Raw genomic sequence first — 8,902 nt, forward strand, 5'->3', positions numbered from 1 at the left:
CATCCAGACTGGGCACCAGACCACAGCACTCACCTGGGTTTGGAGTGCCTCCATCCAGACTGGGCACCAGACCACAGCACTCACCCGGAAGACCAGGGGCCCCCGAGGGGTTTCTTTCCTGAAGACCCAGTCGACGCCCATAATTACGGCCGGGGTCCCACCTGGGTTCCAGCGAGAGTGGTTCGGGTGATCGGCCCGCTGTCATATGAAGTTGTCTGTGAGGATGGACAACTATGGAGGTGACACATAGATCAACTCCACCGCTGCGTCCTGCCTCTGGCCTCAGATGGCCCAGATGAGGATGACATCTACCCCGGGGAACCGGAAGCAATGGACCCTCCACTTCTAGTGGCCAGCATGATTCCCGGGGGAGAGGACAAAGGCAACCCTGAACCGACGAGCTGCCCAGAGCCCAGCAGCTCGACAGCCCCATTTGCGATACCAACAGCTACAATCCTGCCCCCAGAGCCAATGGGAACAGTGCCAGGGAGCTCCGCTCCGGCTCCGGTCATCCGCCACTCCACGAGGGAGCATAAAAGGCCCGTAGACTTAAAGGACTATGTATATTCAGTCATCTTGACCCCGGGGGGAGGGGTGTTGTGTACCCAGGGAAGTTCACGCACGTGGTCAGGTCAACACGGGGTTAGGCGAAGGACCTGAGCTTCGTCTCCAAAGACAATAGCCAGAACGGATCCAAGTGCATACCTATCAGGAGGCTAGGATCCTAGAAGGGACCTATGGGTATAGGGGTGCACTGTAAATACCCTATCACGTTTGTGTGTGTGTGGTGTGATTTGGGAATATAAAACAGCCTGCGAGCTGGCTAAAACATCTCAAGATCTTAATGTAACTAAATAAAGTATGAGCTGTAATCACTCTGCAACACATCAGTCTCAGTACTTTATACCTTCCTTATTGGCAGCCATGGCAGCATGTGTGCCTTCTCTTTCCCCCTTCTTCTTCATCTTCCCAGCAAGAAAATCACTGTCTTTTTCAGAAGGCTGCAACAGGAATACCAAGGGACCAATCATACTGAGAAATCTGTGTATTAAGATTGGAAAGACATTTGTAATATACGGTACTTCAGTTTTATACATAGACTTTTAGAAAGCTTCTAAACAAAAGCTGTGAGTAGCAATGACCAGTGCTGATCCATGTCTGGCAGTGAGCAGCACAAAGGCCTCAAGGGAAGTAGAGTCCAGATTGCAGCCCCTTTAAAAAGAAGGGACAACATATTTTGCAAAACAAACAATGGTTGCAATGGGCTGACAGCTATAAAATATTTAGAATCCACCTTCATTCAGAAGATTGTGGCACCATTCTTATGTCACAGTTTGTCAGGCAGGTTTGTGAAAATCTGTGGAAACTCTACCCCTATTTGAAGGCTAAGCAGTCCTAGCAACTTCAACAAGGGGTGCAAAAGCCCATAAAATGGTGGTATTATGGGCCAACAAGCTATCCCCTCCTCTTCAGAGGATGAATCGGAAGAGCTGGGCCCTGCACAAGTTGAATACCATCTGAGCAGCTGGGTCAAGAAACAGACCCAACAGGGGAAGGACTGGGAAGCGAGAACACTTCCCAACCACAGCCAGGCTGATCACTGTGGCAGAAGATGTCATAAAGGATGCAGAGACCAGAGCTTCAATCTCCACTGAGTTCTCCTGAACCAGTGGAGCAGAGAAGAAGGAAGGAGTGCTTGACAGCTTTGAAGAGAAGATGAAGTGCTCGCCCAATGGCACAGCAGCAATCAAAGTTGGTTCCTGGAGCAGAGTCTTTACAGGAGCAGGACTGAGATGCTGATAGATTGAGATGCCAAGGACCTATACCTGGAGGATGAGGAATCTACCAGGATGACATGACCCCTGGGCTTTGGAGATGAGTCAGCAAAAGGAGGCAGTTAAAAGGAACATGCTGAGCAAAGCTTGGAAGCAACTTTGTAAACAGAGTGTGACCTTTCCTTGCTCCCTTGCACCCTATCCTGTTTAACCTGTGCTTGCTTTCCAGCTAGAGACTCAGACCCTGTATCCTGCCTGTCTTCCAAGCCTTGGACCTTGCAGACCCTCTTTCCCCCCTGACCTTTGGACTGAACCTTTGGCTTCCTGACTCTAGACTGGTTAGCAGACTGTGCTCTTGCATTCTGTCTTATTTGTTACTTTTGTGTTTGTGCATCCTGGAAACCCCAGGTAGAGTAAAAGTGCCAGGCTCTACCCTGAATGTGACAGGTGGTCTCTCATTCTTCTGCCCTGAGAAATGGTTTCTGCACTCTAAACTCTGTCAAACATGATTCATGTTTCATTGTTGATCTCCTCTGATCCTTAAGATCAGAAATCCTTAAGTAATTTGTTATTTACCCTACGTGATCACACTTTTGTTTATTGTCACTGCATGAGAGGTTAGACCATCTGACTCTCTCATAATTCATTATGTGTAACAACCTATGCCATCCAAGTCCCTGACACAGAGAATCTCTCTTGATACCCAGTCTCTCTTTGTTCAAATCCTCTACTTTCCCCCTTTATCTTCTGTAATTTTCTGGATACCTATGAGGGAAAATGTTTACTTTCTTTCTTTCCATGGCATCTGAAGAAGTGACCTCTGACTCACAAATGCTCATGCTGGAAGAAATGTAGTTAGTCTTTAAGGTGCCACTGGACTTCTGCTTGGTTCTCCAGTGGACCAATCATCATATACTGTTTCCCCCATTCTTCTTGATAAAGTACTAATATCTTCAACATGATCGGCCAGATCTGATTTCTAGATTGCCCTCCTCAGAGTAATTACATAATCCTTCTCCTAAATCTCATCGATGTGCCTTCCTCCTCCCTTCTTGCACAAATCATGAGGGTGGAATCTTGATTAAAAACTAAATCCAGCTACGCATGATGTACGAATGCAGACATGCAGGTTAACTGAGTTAGTGACCCCACCCCACGTGCTGCTGCCAAAGGAATTCAAAGCCTCGTTGGGAAGGGGGTTTAACTCTGCTTAGCAAGCATGCCTTCCTTCATATATCGCAAAATAACTTGAGCTAGTTTTTAAGCATAAGGATTGTCCATGGGAGAAGGGTGTTTGCTTTTACTTTCATAAATTTAAAAAATGACAACACGATCACAACACGAAACCTGGAACTGCTTGCCGAATACTTTGTTCAGCACCCCCCCCCAAAAAAAACCCTTTTGTTAAAAGAGCAAAACACAAATTGTTACTGAATTCTTTATCAATGAAACACTTCATAGCACATGGAGTGTAGGCTAATGAAATTGGTTACTGAACATATTTTATAGCAGCAAAAAAAAACCCCAAACCATTGTGGTTTTGAGGCACAAGGCATGCTGTACAAGTCAGCGTAAACTTCAGGGAAGCATCCATTTGTTATTACTTTGATCTTAATCCAACTTTCCTTCTGGACAGAATATAACTGACTATAGTAACAGTGGCTATTGATGTTGTTGACCTAAATTTAGCATAATTTCCACAGTCTAAATGTGAATTTTAGAAATCCACAGTCCTTAAAATCATCATCAGACCAAAGTAACAGGTACACTTTGGCACTTAATATAAAAAATGGGTACAAAAATCTTTGAGACAGAAAATATTTGATACCTATCAAAATTACTTTGTAGCAAGAAGAAGATACTATTGTTTTCCAGAGTCATCAGGCCACCATAAAAATATCAACTGGAATAGTAAAGGGAACTCTGACAGCTTACTAAAGTGCTTGCTTACCAAACAATCCTTAACAGGTCTACTCAGATCTATTCAATGGGACCTACTGCCAGGAGCATGTTCTTTGGATTGCACTGCAAACCTAACAAACCTACTAAAGACTTGGTGAACCTCCCAGGATATGTAAAATGGTATGGATCAAATCAGTGAAATTATTATTTTTAAATAATAGTAACTTGATCTCCTTCCCTTTTCCTATCTGGCTTTGCCTGGGTTATAGACATTTTATCTTCATTTAGATTTTCAGAAAAATATTATAAGCAGTAAATGTAACATAAAGTGTACTACGAAAAAGGCCCGTTGTGGAAATAAATACAACGGCTTCTAGAAAGAGGCTCTGGGCAGGTGCCACGGCCTTGGACACTCAGTGTCAATTTGCTGTGGTGAACTCAGCAGGGTATAATGACACTGAGTCCACCATTTTCTCCAGAGGAACTGATCTCTGCTACCTAAAGAACAGTTTTAATTTTGAGTGATCTCCAGCCCTCACCTGGAGGTTGGCAACAATGGTTCCCCAGAAGGGAATAGTTGGTTTGGAGGGTGGAGTTTATGGCTTTGTACCTGTCCGAGGTCCCACGCCTCATTAAACCTCACCCTCTCCAGACTCCATCCCTCACATCTCCAGGAAATTCCCACCTGGAGTTGGCAACCCTATCTCCTGCCCAGCCAATCATCAACCAACCTTTATTTTCCCCTCACTCTTCAGCTTTCCACCCCACACACACCTGCAGCCTCTCCCATGCTCTGAAGCCCTGACTACTACGTCACATTGGCTGTCATATGGGGGCCACCTCAGCAGCATATAAGGATACAGAGCCCACCATTTTCTCCAGGGGAACTGATCTCTGCCATCTGGAAAGCAGTTGTAATTCTGAGTGATCTCCAGCCCTCACCTGGACATTGGACACATTTTACCTCAGAACAGCAAAACTGGTTAGAATGTTAGAGGCAAAAGCCAATCAAGTTGCATATGCAAACGACCTCTGTGTTTCGAGGCAGAGGCCAATGAGGCTGCATATGCAAATAACCTCTGTGTTCTGACTGGCTATGGGGGAGAGAGGAACTGCAAAATGTTTAGAATGTTGGAGGCAGGACTCAGGCAAAGCAGCCAGTGGATAGGGAGACCCTCTGAATGACAGATCAGAGAGCGAACTGATTTTGGAGCGTGTGGAATGTTCTAGAGAAGTGAGATGCTGGGCCACACTAGCGATGATGGTGTCCTCATAGCTGCCAAGAAGATGCCACCACCATTTTAAAGTATGGGGTTGATTCTGATTGGGCCTGTAGCACAGTGCTTTTGTTTCCCCTCCCCCCCAAACCTTATCAAGTGCCAAAACAGCTGGACACACACACCCCAGTGGATATTTCAGCACTTGAGAAGGCACTGGGGAGGGGATAAGGACACTGTGCTTCAGGCTCAACCAGGATCAGGCTGTTGCAGTATTTCTAAATGACTTTAAAATGGTGGTGGTGTTCTCAGGGTGGCCATGAGGAACCCATCACATCCGGTTTGGTCCTAGGACACTTTGGAAGGTGGTTTTCCAGCAAAACAATCAATCAAAATAGCCTTGCATAACCTGGCATGCTAGATCAAATCTGAATTCCTTTTACAATTTAAGTTTGAGTCTTTTTTTTTAGAAAGGCAGCTTATACATTTCATAAATTTCTTCCAAGTTTAATAAAGATAAACTTTTATCAAAGTCCGATCAGCTGTTGCAATGCTGACTTTTTAAATCTGGCAGGCAGATTTTGTAAAACCTTTACTTGCACAGGGCCCCAAAGCACTAGGGTGTTCACATTAGGCTGATAAGCACTGGCTTTACAGTGTCCTGCAGTAACTCAAAAAGCACCTTGCAGAGTTAGAAAAAGTACAGAAGAGAGAAACGAAGGTCCCTGCCACACGGCAGGAAAAACGACGGGCGAAGCACGGGTAATCCGTGGCGTCTCACCAAAGTTGAGATGCCGCGGCGGGATCCCATGGATCCCCTGAGCCGCGGCGCCGTCGCTCCCCAGCACGATCAGATGCCGGGGAGAAAGCAACGGTGGGAAGGGGAGGCTGGCGAACTGCGCATGCTCACACATGCGCAGTTCGGCCAGGAGCAGGGGATGTGCCGGCGCAAGGACGCGCCGGCGATCCCACGGCCACACTTGCCACGGCCCTTCAGGATGAACCACCCAGGTAGGTGGTTCTTTTTTGGTGCGGGGTTTTGGGCAGGAGGGACGGATCGGGGACGGCCGGGCAACGCTTCCCAGATGTTGCCGTGGGATCGCGCCCATTTGCCGCACATCCGTTCCGTCCCTCTCCCGGCCCATTTCCTCGCGTGTGACCGGGGCCGAAGACGATTAAGCCCTTGGAGCACCTTTCCTATGAGAAAAGGCTAAAGCAATTATGCACAGAGGAGAGGGAGTGAATAGAAAGAACTTGTTCTCTCTCTCCCAAAATATTAGAACTCAATGGCACCTAATGAAGTTGATGGACAATAGATTTAGGACAGACAAAAGGAAGTATTTCTTTACTCAACGAATGATTAAAATGTGAAATTCACTGCCAGAGTGTTGGCCACAAGCATAGATGGCTATAAAAGGGAATTAAACAGATTCATGGAGGATAGGTCCATCAGCAGCTTAAATCTCTGAACACCACTGCTAGGAGGCTACATCAGGGGAAGGCCTGTTATTTGCCCGCCAGAGTAACTGGATGGCCTGGCCACTGTGTGAGACAGGATGATGGACAAGATACACCACAGCTCTTCTTATGTTCTTGTGCCTTGAAAATAATAAAAATGAACATTTCAACTGCTTATGGTGACCAGGATCCAATTGGCTGCTTAGGCACTTTGCTCCTGCCTAGTAGACCCCACACCCATGTTTTGAATAGCTAGGTAAAATGTCATATGACTTCACAACCTGCTTTGAAACTCTCCTTAGTTTGTGAAGCATTTTGCCATGCAGCATTGTGGGATGAGGAAGTGATGTTTGAGCAAAACAAGTCAAACCAGCGGCTCACAGAACTAGTTTCATGGTTCTTTGGATCCCAGCCAGTAGTACAGACTGACCCAGAGATCTTTCTATAATTTCTCCCTACCAGAATTTAATAACAACAGTTATTTGAGCTGAAGAAAGTACCTCTGCCAGGGGAGTTTTCTTCTAGCAGCTAGGACCTAACAGTTCACATATATGCTCATGAACCCTGGCACATTTGACCTTAGGGGTACTGATTTCTTAAAATGTTATATTCTAATATCAAAGTAGCCCACATCTTTGATAAGACAGATATTTCTACAAACCTGGAAAGGGCCCCAGGTTTGCAGAAAAAATGTGAAATCTAAGAAAGGGGGGGGGGTTAAAAAGCCAAACATATTAAAAGGAGCCCCTGTAACTTTAAGCAATGGATTCTCTCAGTGGCTGTTGCTAGGCAACCACAGTGTTTCAAGGCTTGGTCTGTCAGTAAAAGCAAGGGGGAGGGGCAGAGCCATTTCCAGGCCTGTTTTGGCCTTTGAGAGAGGGAACCTTTGTAAGTATGCCAACTCCGCCCATCAGGAGAGGTTGTTTCAACCATCAATTGACCCTATAGGGGTGCCCCAGGAGTCCATACAACAGGCACATTGACATAAGTGAACACAAAGATGGAAGCCAGAACTGGCAGGCCATAATATTATCCCTAGGATATGCCCCTGGAAAGCACATTGACCGCTCTGACTACCCCCTCCCACAGGAAGGATGCAGGAAAAGGGTATGTGGCTTTCAGGAAAGGGAAAGAGGAAATAGTGAGGGTGGGGGAAGTGTGATGTCTCCCACAAGTCCTTGCGGGTTCCTATATGTAATATCTAATTCTTATGTATCTGATTCACGCTGAATTTGCTAGATGGACAATTGTTTATTGCAGTTGCATACCTATAGTATCTGACACCTGGAGTGGGTAAACAGGTGCAGTGGGATGAGGGCTCAGTGGCTAGGCAGGGAGTGCACCAGCACCATGTGCCCACTGCACAGCACCATGAAGAAGTGGGTGCTGGGTGGGCAGGCAAAGTAGCCTGGTGTTGGTGCCAGTATAGGTGTCGTGGGCAGACCTGGGCACACAGTGCCACTGTCTCTTCCACATGGAGCCACGTCATGGCTGGCTGGGCAGAGATTCAAAGTGTGGCATGTTGTACAGCATGACAGTGATCAGTAAGGCCAGTATGTATGGCTAGGATTGCTAGGTACACTCACTTGACTGCTGGGGGGGGCTCCTGGCCCACTTCTGGGAGACCAGAAGTGGTTTCGGGCCACTTCCAGTAAAACCAGAAGTACCTGCACTGACATACTGACATCACTCAGAAGTGGCGTAGGCACCTCAGGGACATCTGGGGGTGATGCTCTGGTATTTGGGCAAACTCCATGGTAAATTCAGGTATCAAGTCTGGGTCCTCAGCTGAGAAACCTAGTAACTAAGTTCCACTGCATAGTGTGAGCGGAGAGACTTGGTGTTGCCCTGCAAGGTGCTTATAGTGCTCTTATGGACATAGTTCATAAGTGATAAAAACTGGACTGTGCAAGTAGTGGGACTGAATTGTGTGGTGATCCAAAAATGATGCCAACTACAGACACACACCCAGAAGAAGAAAGCCTTCCTTTGAGATGATGTGCCTATGGTTCTTAAGGTACCTGCCCTCTTACCTGCTGTAAAGTGAACCAGCTCCCTAGCCACATGTAGCACTGAAAACCAAGGCAGAAGACCAGAGACATGGAATCCAAACACCATGTGGAGCTTCTTCCTTGTATGCACAGCCAGCATTCCCCTTCCCCCACATAAGCCTCGCCTAGCTGAAGCTACAACCATGAGACAATCAAGGAATATCAATGACAATGACTCTGGCTGCATGAGTCATCATCCCTCCAGGTGCCACTGCCCTGCCCAGAATTACTAGATCACAACATTGTCCACTCCCTTAATCCCCTCCCCCTGTACCCAGCTCCAGTAGCATATTTTGGGACGGACTAATAGGAGGTGTGCCAGGGGATGTAACCAGCTTAACCCACCCCCAAGCACATCATTAAAGGAGGTGCACCCAGCCATGTGCTCTCTCTCTCTCTCTCTCTCCTGACCTCTACACCCACCCTACCTCCACGACTCTTGGTTAGCGCAGTCAGAGTCTCCCTGTGTTTCTGCTGGTTCAGGACACGACCCTAATAC

The sequence above is a fragment of the Gekko japonicus genome, unplaced genomic scaffold (genome assembly GCF_001447785.1).
Source record: "Gekko japonicus isolate JY-2015 unplaced genomic scaffold, Gekko_japonicus_V1.1 scaffold245, whole genome shotgun sequence".
In the NCBI taxonomy this organism is placed as follows: Eukaryota; Metazoa; Chordata; class Lepidosauria; order Squamata; family Gekkonidae; genus Gekko; species Gekko japonicus.